This window comes from Oryctolagus cuniculus, chromosome 8 (assembly GCF_964237555.1).
Source record: "Oryctolagus cuniculus chromosome 8, mOryCun1.1, whole genome shotgun sequence".
NCBI lineage: Eukaryota > Metazoa > Chordata > Mammalia > Lagomorpha > Leporidae > Oryctolagus > Oryctolagus cuniculus.
Window position 1 is genome coordinate 56521058 of NC_091439.1, and position 13044 is coordinate 56534101.

Genomic DNA, 13044 nt, shown 5'->3' on the forward strand with positions numbered 1-13044 from the left:
TAAGCATCTTAGCCCCTGAACCAAATGCCCACTTAACATTTTTAACTCCCAAATTGAAGAGAGAAAACTGAGGTTGGTGACCTGATGAACTTTCCTTTGGTTTGTAAAAGGCAGGCAGGTGTGTCGGAGGACAGCCTGAAATGGGGTTCAGAGCAGTCCAGCAGGTTGGCCTCAGCGGAGGGCTGCCTTCTAACGGGAAGTGTGCTGGAGAGATGCCTTCTCACAGTCAGCTCCAGCCCAGAGGTGAGATGGTTCACATTACCCCACCACCATTGAAATGGTGAGCAGTATGCCTGAAGTCATGGGGAGGTTAAACCAGCCCAGATCTCAGAGATTTCTGCCTCCCAGGATTGAGGGAAGTTGGAGCCACCATTCTCACTCTGCTCCTTTTATTCCTCTTTGGGGGTCGCTCCCTGCAGCGCTTCTGTCCCATCCGTTGCTTTTCCACTTTGACCGTCAATTATTTTCTGTCTTTCTCTGAGCTTGTGATAGTTAAAAGAAGATACAAATCAAGCTGTGCTTTCCTGCCTTAGTCTTCTGGGTATTTGCCTCAGTTTTCAGCTTAGCTTTTGCTTTGGAGCCTAAACAATCAGTGGGTTTTCTTTTGTGTCCGAGATCTTTTCAGACTGTTTGAAAAGCTTGATAATTAAAAAGGGTTCATGAAATCAGACCTCTGCCAGGAACTTAAATTGAATGAAATATCAGTTCAGAGGCTATTTGGATATTCTGTTGAGGCTTTGTCTGGGCCCAAGTGTTCAAAAATACATAGCTTGAAAAACATAGCTTGGGCTTCAAATTGGTTCATGGGGTGTGCTTTTGAAAGCACTGGTTTGAGTCACACGGGGCAGGAGAGAAGAAGCAAAAATAATCACATTTGGGTTATATTTAATTTGATTCGCTCCAAGTTTTAGGATTCAAGGTGGGTTGAAGTTATGGTGCCTGCTCTTTCTGACAGCCAGGTGAGTGGAAAAGAAAAGTACTTTTGGAACTCAGAGTCGGGGAATTGGATGGGAGAAACGGAATTCCTGTGTCTTGAAGAGGCACTTGAGACACAGATGTGTCATGTTGCATAGATGGTTATGATATCTTAACAACGTTTAGTTAGGATACCACTGGGTTGCTAAGTAGATTTATAATTAAATTCAACCTGAAGACTAGATGATGGGCTCTCGTTACAAGAGCAACTGTGAGATGATATTTCTTTTAGCAAGTCACTGCTGTGACTGCGACAAGAGTGCTGTGCTTTCACCAAAACCCACTTTCTTACCCCCGGGGCAGACAGCTAACCTGCATTTCCCATCCTCGCTGTACTGGGCTGTGACCATGTCACAGTTCTAGACGGTGGAATATGGGTAGAAGTGACACGCATTGCTTCAGAGACCAGTGCCCTCCACCCCCCCACCCATGTGTGGAATATTCTTCATGTGCTCTCTGACATCTTTCTCCTGCCGTACAGGATCCAGGAGAGGAATTGCCCCCCGATTATCTTGAAGCTACAAGATAGAATGAACACATCAGACTTTTTGTTTGAGAGTAACATACTTTTATCGTGTCAAGCCACTGAGACGCCGGGGTCTGTTTTAGCAGCCAGCATTATTTAACCTAACTAAGAAATGGTCTTTGCAGTCAAGGAAAAGTGTTACTATTATCAAGCTTGAATGCATAAGTCTACCACTTTTACAAGTTAAATTCGATTTGAATTGAGATCTTAAAATCTTTACTTTTCTTACGGTTGTAACACACAATACCAACAGAACTAGTAGCTATTCAGCCAGTGGATTATTATGTTATTTGTTATCATGTCCAACAACTGGCTTCTCTCATATTTTAATTAAATTAACAGGTATTTTAAATTCAAGAGGCAAGTTGGAGAACAAAATTTTTTCCCCATTTACCTTAGGACCATGAGAAATTTATTGCTTTAAACCACAATAAAATTAAGAGAATGTGGGGACTGGTGTTGTGGTATAACGGGTAAAGCCACCGGCAGCAATGCTGGCGTCCCATGTGGCGCTTGTTCGTGTTCCAGCTGTTCCACTTCTGATCTAGCTCCCTGCTAATGGCCTGGGAAAAGCAGCAGAAGATGGCCCAAGTACTTGGGTCCTTGCTGCTCACGTGGGAGACCCAGAATGGCTTCAGCATAGCCCAGCCCCGGTTATTTTGGCCATCTGGGGAGTGAACCAGTGGGTGAAAGATCTTTCTTTCTTTCTTTCTTTCTTTCTTTCTTTCTTTCTTTCTTTCTTTCTTTCTTTCTTTCTTTCTGCCTCTCCCTCCCTCGAAGTCTGATTTTCAAATAAGTTATTTCAAAAATTAACAGAATTTGTCTTTTTAAATCTTTATCTTATGAATTTGAATATTCAATTTAAAGTAACAATATTTAGTATATCTTAAGACTTTATCAATAATACTTTTACTTCTTTTATGTAAGTACATACTCTTATTTCCTAGAGAAATGTCCAAGTGAGCCTAAAATCTTCTGGGAAAGCACGACAGAGACACTGTTATAAAGCAGAGAATTCGGGGTGAATGTTTGGTACAGTGGTTAAGGCTCCATGCAGGATGCCTGAACCTCTATCAGAACGCCTGGATTTGAGTCCCAGCTCCACCCCTGATTAGCTTTCTGCTAAACCAGACCCTGGGAGGCAGTGGTAGTGATGGCCCAAGTAACTGAGTTCCTGCCACCCACATAGGGACCTGGATTGAGTTTTCTCCCACAGGTATTTGGGGAGTGACCTAGTGGATGGGGCATCTCCGTTTCTCTCTCTGCCTTTCAAATAAAGAAAGAAATGAGAATATTAAAACTACATTAAAAATAAAATATTAAGTTTTAAAATTATACTTATCATCAGGAAACTAATCTTTGAAAAACAAAATGGTGACAGGATGAGAATTTTATGAACAAATGTGCTTTTAAATAATAACTGTATGGGAGAAAAATGTAATTATTTTCAATAAATCTCAGTGGTAGAATTCAGATGCCTTTTGGAACACAAATTGGAAGCTACTTATTAAATAAGGATAATTTGTTCTGGGTTCACACCACAAAATGGCTTCAAACGTTTTAGAAGTAGGTCATTTGACTTCTCTAAAATGTCTGGTGTATGTAACATTCTTAAACAAGTTCATACGAAAGAGTGCATCCCAAAAGCATCCTTGGGATTTCTGACCATATCAAAGCAAACTGCACTACATTATCAAGGAGCTCTAATGAGACAGTTTGTTTAATTGAAATACTTTAAGTTACCATGTAGTACAGCATGCAAAAATCATTATTTTCACTGGCTTAACTATTTCTGTTAGCCCCAAACTAAAAGTTCGATATTGAAGCATGATATATAAATATATTGTAAAACAAGTTAAACAGCTGGTCACAAGGAATAATTAGGATGAAAACAATCTAAAATACCCAGATTTTGCCTTAAACATTAACTTGATTTATTTATTTTTAAAGATTTATTTATTTATTTGAAAGGCATAGTTACAGAGACGCGGAGGCAGAGAGAGAGAGAGAGAGAGATCTTCCATCCACTGGTTCACTCCCCAATTGGCCGCAAGGGCTGGAGCTGTGCTGATCCGAAGGCAGGAGCCAGGAGCATCTTCCAGGTCTCCCACGCAGGTGTAGAGGCCCAAGTGCTGGGGTCATCTTCTACTGCTTTCCCAGGCCATAGCAGAGAGCTGGACTGGAAGTGGAGCAACCTGGACTTGAACTGGTGCCCATATGGGACGCTGGCACTGTAGGCAGTGCCTTTACTGCTATGCCACAGTGTCATAATATATGCTTGTAATGAAAATATAAATGACCATATCTCCATATCAGTCCAGATTGAGTCAAACAAACAATTCAGTTAGGAATAGTAAATTTCATTGTAGAATTGTAAAGTTAACAAATAACTGGGGCTAAGTCTACAGCAGAGTATGGGAATCCAGGACCAATCAACCATTCATTCAGTTATATGGGAATTTATGGCATTGTGGGGAATGTAATCAGGGGTTTCCCAGAAGTTCTTTTTTTTTTTTTTTTAAGATTTATTTTACTTATTTGAAAGTCAGAGTTGCAGAGAGGTAGAGCTAGAGGAAAGAGAGAGAGAGAAAGGTCTTCCATCTGCTGGTTCACTCCCCAAATGACTGCAACAGCCAGAGATATGCTGATCCAAAGCCAGGAGACAGGTGCTTTTTCTGGGTTTCCCACGTGGGTACAGGAGCCCAAGGACTTGGGCCATTTTCTATTGCTTTCCCCGGCCATAGCAGAGAGCTGGATCAAAAGTGGAGCAGTCAGGATTCGAACTGGTGCCCATATGGGATGCCAGCACTGCAGGTGACAGCTTTACCCCCTACGCCATAGCACTGGCCCCTAAACATTAACTTTAGACACCAATAACCTATGATTGTTTGTACCAAGTTAGAGGAAATATCAACCAGAAATAGGTCTGATGTATGCAAATGAAAATCTAATTGTGGCATCACCATTTAGCTGTTTTACTTGTAGCTTTAGACACAGTACACTTTACAGTTTTTTCTTTCACTGATTTATTACTAAAGGTAAGCTTATTTTGATTTATATAGGCAAGTTGAGAGAACTCATAGCATTTGCCATGGTTGATTTTCCGTGGGAGGAACTGACTTCTGAACAACAGAATATCAGAATGAAATTTTCCATTCAGTTAAAATATGGTCTGTTTTGATGTGAACCATTCCCTGGTTAAGAAGCATTAACAATTAAGAATTGTACCCCTCACCCAGTTGGCCATGACTTGGAACTGGAAGGTCCCATAGGCATGGTGGAATGTGAAAGAAGAAGGATCCTAAATCTGCGCAGAAGGCTAACCTGATGTCACCCAAGTTTTCATGAATAGAGTAGCTCTAATTTAAAAAGACAACACAGTTCAACTCTGATAACAGCTGTTTAAGATGAACTTTAAAAAAACAAGATGTGAGGAATCTCCAGACTGACTTCCATAGTGGCTTGACCAGTTTGCATTCCCACCAACAGTGGGTTAGTGTCCCTTTTTCCCCACATCCTCGCCAGCATCTGTTGTTGGTAGATTTCTGTATGTGAGCCATTCTAACCAGGGTGAGGTGAAACCTCATTGTGGTTTTGATTTGCATTTCCCTGATTGCTAGTGTCCTGAACATTTTTTCATGTGTCTGTTGGCCATTTGGATTTCCTCTTTTGAAAAATGTCTATTTAGGTCCTTGGCCCATGTCTTGAGTGGGTTGTTTGTTTTGTTGTTGTGAAGTTTGTTGATTTCTTTGTAGATTCTGGTTATTAACCCTTTATCTGTTGCATAGTTTGCAAGTATTTTTCCTATTCTATTGGTTTCCTCTTCACTTTCCTGACTGTTTCTTTTGCAGTACAGAAACTTCTCAATTTGATGCAATCCCAAATGTTAATTTTGGCTTTGACTGCCTGTGCTTCCAGGGTCTTTTCCAAGAAGTCTTTGCTGGTACCTATATCTTGCAGGGTTTCTCCAATGTTCTCTAATAATTTGATGGTGTCGGATCGTAGATTTAGGTCTTTAATCCATGTTGAGTGGATTTTTGTGTAAGGTGTAAGTTAGGGGTCTTGCTTCATGCTTCTGCACGTGGAAATCCAGTTTTCCCAGCACCATTTATTGAATAGACTGTCCTTACTCCAGGGATTGGTTTTGGATCCTTGATCAAATATAAGTTGGCTGTAGATGTTTGGATTGATTTCTGGTGTTTCTGTTCTATTCCATTGGTCTATCCATCTGTTTCTGTACCAGTACCATGCTGTTTTGATTGCAACTGCCCTGTAGTATGTCCTGAAATCTGGTATTATGATGCCTCTGGCTTTGTTTCTGTTGTACAAGATTGCTTTAGCTATTCAAGGTCTCCTGTGTCTCCATATGAATTTCAGCATCATTTTTTCCAGATCTGAAAAGAATGTCTTTGGTATTTTGATTGGTATCACATTGAATCTATAAATTGCTTTTGGGAGAATGGACATTTTGATGATATTGATTCTTTCAATCCATGAGCATGGAAGATTTTTCCATTTTTTGGTATCCTCTTCTATTTCTTTCTTTAAGATTTTGTAATTCTCATCGTAGAGATCTTTAATGTCCTTGGTTAAGTTTATTCCAAGGTATTTGATTGTTTTTGTAGCTATTGTGAATGGGATTGATCTTAGAAGTTCTTTCTCAGCCGTGGCATTGCCTGTGTATATAAAGGCTGTTGATTTTTGTGCATTGATTTTATATCCTGCTACTTTGCCAAACTCTTCTATGAGTTCCAATAGTCTCTTAGTAGAGTAGATTCCTCAGAAAACTGAATATAACCCTACCATACAACCCAGCCATTCCACTCCTTGGAATTTACCCAAAGGAAATTAAATTGGCAAACAAAAAAGCTGTCTGCACCTTAATGTTTATTGCAGCTCAATTCACAATAGCTAAGACCTGGAATCAACCCAAATGCCCATCAACAGTAGACTGGATAAACAAATTATGGGACATGTACTCTATAGAATACTATACAGCAGTCAAAAACAATGAAATCTGGTCATTTGCAACAAAATGGAGGAATCTGGAACACATCATGCTGAGTGAAATAAGCCAGTCCCAGAGGGACTAATATCATATGTTCTACCTGATTGGTGCAACTAACTGAGCACCAAAAAGGAAACCCATTGAAGTGGAATGGACACTATGAGAAACAGTGACTTGATCGGCCCTTGTTCTGACTGTTGATGTACAACTTAATACTTTATCCCTTTTAGTATATTTTTTTTGTTCTACTTAATACTATTGGTTGAACTCTGTAATTAACACACAATTATTCTTAGGTGTTTAAATTAACTAAAAAGTGATCTCTGTTAAATATAAGAGTGGGAATAAGAGAGGAAGGAGATGTACAATTTGGGACATGCTCAAGCTGACTTGCCTCAAATGGTAGAGTTAGAAATGTGCCAGGGGATTCCAATACAATCCCATCAAGGTGGCATGTACCAATGCCATCTCACTAGTCCAAGTGATCAATTTCAGTTCACAATTGATAGTACTAATAGGTCTAAGAGTCAAAAGGATCACATAAACAAGACTAGTGTCTGCTAATACTAACTGATAGAATAAAAAAGGGAGAGAATGATCCAACATGGGAAGTGAGATAAACAGCAGACTCATAGAATGGCAGATGTCCCAAACAGCACTCTCGCCTCAGAATCAGCCCTTAAGGCACTCGGATCTGGCTGAAGAACCCATGAGAGTATTTTAGGCATGGAAAGCCAAGACACTCTGTCAAAAGAAACAAACAAACAAACAACCCTAAATGAAAGATGACTATGACCTTGTCTAAATAAGATCGAAGTTGGTGAACTCAAAAGGCTTCCATAGCCTTGGCAACTCATGACAAGAGCCTAGGGGGATTACTGGCGCCATAAACAAGAGTGTCAATTTGTTAAGTCAACAACAGGAGTCACTGTGCACTTACTCCTCATGTAGGATCTCTGTCCTTAATGTGCTGTACATTGTGATTTAATGCTATAACTAGTACTCAAACAGTATTTTACACTTTATGTTCTGTGTGGATGCAAACTGTTGAAATCTTTACTTAGTATATACTGAATTGATCTTCTATATATAAAGATACTTGAAAATGAATCTTGATGTGAATGGAAGGGGAGAGGGAGCGGGAATTGGGAGGGTTGTGGGTGGGAGGGAAATAATGGGGGGGAAAAGCCATTGTAATCCATAAGCTGTACTTTGGAAATTTATATTTACTAAATAAAAGTTAGAAAAGAAAAAAAACAAGATGTGGAGCATTTGCAATAGAAAACACTTTGCTGTTGGAGCACTAAAGGACCATTTGAACAATGGTCTCCTTTTGTTTTGAGAAAAGGAATAGATATTATATAATATATATCTATGTATATAAAATAGATATAAAGAGAAAAAGTCCTTTTGGGTTGGTATATGGAGACAATAGTCTGAAGATTTATTTTCTTTAATAGTAATTTTCTGGTCTCTTGTATTTCATGATTAAATAAATGTTTTAGAAGCTATTCTGCTAATAATTAAATTTAAGAGTTTCTCCAGTTTCATATAGAGTAGCTATGCACAAGGAGAACTGGACGTGGAATGTTAGTTTCATGAATTTCCTTACACCTCTGACATTTTGTGTACAAATAGAGAGAATAGGATGTTGAGGGTTTTCTTTTAGAGACCCTGGAGGAACTCTGCTCAGAGGAAAAGCGTTCGTGTATTAATAGGTTATGTCAGTTCTTTTTTCTGCCATGTTATGAACTAGAAACTTGAATGTCCCAGCTTTTAAAAAAATGGAAACTTGAATGTTTTGATCGTTAGTCCCTTGAGTCCTGTACTTGTTTGGAGTTTTATTTTCCCATCCCTGATGCAGCCTGAACTTCTTTGTCTGCAATTTAATCTCTATTGCTTTAATCATTTTGGATTGTACCGATGACTTCTCAGTAATAAAAGAAATGGGGAGCCAGGCTTGGCATGGGACAAGCTCTTCAGCTGCAATAAGACATTATATATGAGTTGTCTACCCACAAAAGGGCCCACTGTCAGATTAAATTAATGAGCTGCATGTTTTAATCATTAAGGTAATGGCAATATGTGGATTCTTTGCCTCTGTTTTAATCATTTGTATGTTTTTACCAGCTAGATCATCAAATGCTTTCTTTTAAGATGTCTTCCCATTTCATCGCAGAGAATAGCTTCTATGTGGGGCAGAAATAAATGCTGTAGAGTCCTAAGAAACACGAAATACCTTCAGGGTTTAGTGAAATTTATAGCTAAGTCTTTGTCCTTCCAGGCAGGAATTTGGAGGGGCAGATCTGTGGCCACTATTAGCAAATGGAACCAGCATGAGTTCCAACTTGGAAAGAGTCAACATGGAATAAGTGAATCGTAAGCCTGAAGTGGAAATGGGTTATTTTGTGGGCCATGGGCAGCATTCAACCAGGTGAGTTGATAGAGATACTGCTGACTAAGGCAGCAGGGGCTCTGTTCACTCTGCTTCTGCTGGGAATTGCTTTCTGCAAACTTTCAACTCACAGGCTGGTTCCTGCATGGCAAACATGGGTCATAGGACTCGCTCTTCTCAGGAGACTCTATGGTGAGTAGATCAGGGCATGTCTCCTACATCTAATTTTTCTAATAAAGCCACACTTAGAACATGTGGATGGGTAAGTTTTAGCATTATTTGCTTTTCTCCTCAGGTACTTAGGGGATGCCCATGTGACACCTAGAGCATAGGTTCAAAAATAGAAAAATCCAATTTACTAGTTATATCTTTGGGACAGTACCAGGCACAGGGCACATCTGAATTTTTACTGAATTTGCTAAATTAATACAATGACTTTATGAACTCCACAGTAATACTTCCCAGTGTGTTATTACGGTATTTGTTCAGAGCTGAAACCTAACTCTTCCTCTAGGTGTTTGATTGCATGATATCACTCAACTCTGAGCTCCTGTAGGGGACGGCCAGTCACGTATTAATGCATGTGATCTTCAGACACAGCTGATGTTCCTTAGAAGATTGTAGAACAGAATTGATGGTACAGGGATCCACAGACTTTCTGCTTTCCTTTCTGGAAACTGGGGTTTGGTGGGGGGGACCAAGGAATATGATTAAATTACAGATGAGAAAGGGCCTCAGAGATCACCTAGCTCAACATCTTCAAAGTAAGATCTAAAGAGGTCAGTCATGTGTCAAGGTCACTTAGTTGGTGACAGAGCCAGACATAGATGCCATAGAAACTAGCATTTATCAGAAGCTTCTAGAAGACTGGGCATCATGCAAGACCGGCACTGTTCTGTACATATCCGTTGAGCCTCATGAGGCCAACAGCACTTGAAATGTGTCAGAGGAGACTGAGAAACAGAACCTTAGAGTTTGCTTCATTTTCATTTAAAATCCAAATCCTTTTTCATTCATGACAACTTTATTGCTTTGTTAATGATGGCAGTGATCATTAAAAATTTAGTGGCTGAACCAACCAGTGCTATCCAAGTTAAAATACACACTGGATTTCAAAGATTAGATGAACAAAATCTTATTAATTTTTATGCTGATTTTATGCTAAATTATAATATTTGGGGTAGATTAAGTTGAGTAAAATATGGTGTTAAAATTATACTCACCTGTTTCTTTTTACTAATTTTTATCATGGCTACTTGAAAATTTCAAATGACATACATGGCTTGTGTTTTATTTCTATTGGGCAATGTGGTTCTGGACTCTCGACAGGTAGTATTTCATTTAATCCTCACAACAACCATCTCCATTTTTCTCCAGTTCATGGATGAGGAAACTACGACTGAGAGGGGCTAAAGTATTTGCAGACTCAACATGACATCAGGCTGTTTGGCTTGGAAGCCCTTATTCTTTCCAGAAACACTTCTCCCCAGCTTCTTTGCACCAGCCAGACAGTACCCAGATACACTGTACTTAAGCTGAATTACAGATTCTAACGCAGTGATTCACTACAGGAAAGGGCAGAATTCCTTTGACAAATTTAAGGTAGCTGACTTTAATGTTTGGGGGTTCTGTTTCATGGTTGTCTCCTTCAAAAAATTCTGAAAACAAGAAGTATATAGTTAATTTATTGAGAGAGAGAAAGAGAGAGAGAGAGAGAAAATCTTCCACCTGCTGGATCACTCCCCAAATACCTGCAACAGCCAGGGCTGGGCAAGGTTGAAACCAGGAGCCAGAAACTCAACCAGGTCTCCCTGGGTGACAGGGACCCCACCACTTGTGCTATCACCTGCTGCCTCCCAGGATGCACATTAGCAGGTAGCTGGACTCGAGAGCGAAGCCAGAACTTGAACCCAGGCACTCTGATATGATACAGGAGCCTCCATGTGGGTTTCTAACCACTGTGCCAATGCCAGCCTTAAGGAAAAATTTTTTTTGCTTCAATTTTCAATGCTTTTTTTTTTTAAAGTTTCTAGCCAACAATTATGTTTGATGATATACAAAGTTAGTTTGTCCTTTTCTATTGATTCACATTTTTTAAAAGGTTTATTATTTATTTGAAAGGCAGAGAGGAAGAGAGAGAGAGAGAGAGAGAGAGAGAGAGAGAGAGAGAGAGAGATATCTTCCATCTGCTGGTTCACTCCCCAGATGGCCACAACTGCTGGAGCTGAGTCACTCTGAAGCCAGGAGCCAGGAGCTTCTTCCGGGTCTCCCATGTGGATGCAGGGGCCCAAGTACTTGGACCATCTTCACTGCTTTCCCAGGCCATAGCAGAGAGCTGGATCAGAGGTGGAATAGCCGGGACTCTATCTGGCACCCATATGGGATGCCGGCACTGCAGGCTGGGGCTTTACTCACTATGCCATAGTGTCAGCCCCTGATTCACTTATTTTTCTATGAGAAATGAGTTACTTATTTTGCAACTAAGTTATTTGGAAAACATTAAAATATTTAATGTATTTTGTAATTGTAATTTTGTAATTGTATTTTAATATTGCTCTGTCTTTATTTCTAGTATAGGACTGCTTTTCGCCTAGGCAAGAAAAACAAAACACAGTCTGGCAGCTCCTCTGTGTAAAGTATATTTCCCACCCAGGCAGCCTCAGGATGATATCTTCTTGCTGCTATTTGAGACATGGAAATTCTACCACAATTTTGTTCTGAATTCTAACATTGGCCAGATACAAATACCTAACGATGTGGCAAAAAAGTTCAGACACATGAACCCATAAACACTGCTTTTGATGAAAGGGTAGTCGGATTTCTCCAGTGCCCAAATTCACTGGGAATCTGTATTTGAACAAGAGCCTCTGTTCTCTCCAGCTGTAAAAGGAGTTGGTATAATGTCACTGCAATCGAGTTTATTGTCAATAGAGGGCACCAAAGCATGAAAAAGTAATTATCGATGGTTTTGGCTTATTTCTTCAGCTCAATTAGTATTTAAAAAATGAAAAAAGAAAATCTTTGAAAGCATGTGTCCAGCCTAGTAGTTAAGAGTTAAAATGCCCATGTCCCATATTGGAGGACCTGGGTTCAATTCCTGGCTCCAGCTCCTAACACTCCCTTCCGCTAATGCAGACACAAGGAGACAGTAGTGATGGCTCAAATAATTGGGTTCCTGCCACTCATGTGGGAGACCTGGGTTAAATTTCCTGCTTCTGGTTTTGGCTTTGGTTCAGACCCAGCTGTTGCAGGCATTTGGGGAGTAAATCAGCAGATGAGGGTTTTCTCTTTGTCTCTTAAAATAAATAAATAAATATAAATAAATAACTTTAAAAACCTTTAAAAAGTCATCTTTTCATCTTGAAAATGGAGGATTCAGTACTTTTGTCCATATGTGTCCTTTCTGCCCATTCAGGCACAGCTAAGCCAGAGCTCAGCCTGAAGCCAGTGTTTGGTGCATGGGTGGTCTCAGAAATCCAGGAGAAAAAAAATGATTCCTACTTTCTGCTTCCTACTCCTCCACCAGCCTCCCCACCCCCTCCCCCAGACTCCCGCAGGACATGACCCATGCTTCTCCAGTTAGAATCCTCTCCAGCAGCTTGATTTTCACAGGACTTTCATGTGGTTAGCAAGAATCTGTTTTTGTTGTTGTGCTGTTTTTTTTTTTTTTTTTTTTTTTTTTTTGGATTTGTTTCATTTATTTGAAAAACAGAGTTACAGAGAGAGAGAGAGAGAGAGGTTTTCCATCTGCTGGTTCACTCCCCAAATGGCCGCAATGGCTGGAGCTGAGCCGATCCAAAGCCAGGAACCAGCAGCTTCTTCCAGGTCTCCCATGCGGGTGCAGGGGCCCAAGGACTTGGGCTATCTTCTACTGCTTTCCCAGGCCATAGCGGAGTGATGGATTGAAACTGGAGCCGCTGGGACTCGAATCAGTGCCCATACGGGATGCCGGCACTACAGGCTGGGGCTTTAACCCTCTGTGCCACAGTGCGGGCCTGTTTTCTGGGTTTTGTTTGTTTGTTTTTTGATTCTAGTTCCTGTCAAGGGGCAAGGCACAGCGTCAGTTTCTGGGGATACCACATATTAAAACAGACCTGCTGAATGCAGCCTGCCGTCTAGCAGCCAGCGGAGATAGTCATC

The 13044-nt window shown here is 40.3% G+C and overlaps 1 long non-coding RNA gene across 6 annotated transcripts in view; it reads left to right on the forward strand.

The window, feature by feature from the left end:
- The window catches only part of LOC127483281 (uncharacterized), a 54522-nt gene extending 42322 nt beyond the window's left edge, over nucleotides 1-12200 (forward strand). For 2 of the 6 annotated variants that reach the window (XR_011378314.1, XR_011378312.1), the window contains one exon: nucleotides 8794-11452. This is a non-coding gene — a long non-coding RNA (uncharacterized lncRNA). Of the gene's footprint in view, nucleotides 1-8793; nucleotides 11455-11481 lie in introns of those variants that run through there. The other 4 variants (XR_011378313.1, XR_007917356.2, XR_011378315.1 and 1 more) reach the window with 4 other exon arrangements.
- Nucleotides 12201-13044: the final 844 nt, after the last annotated feature.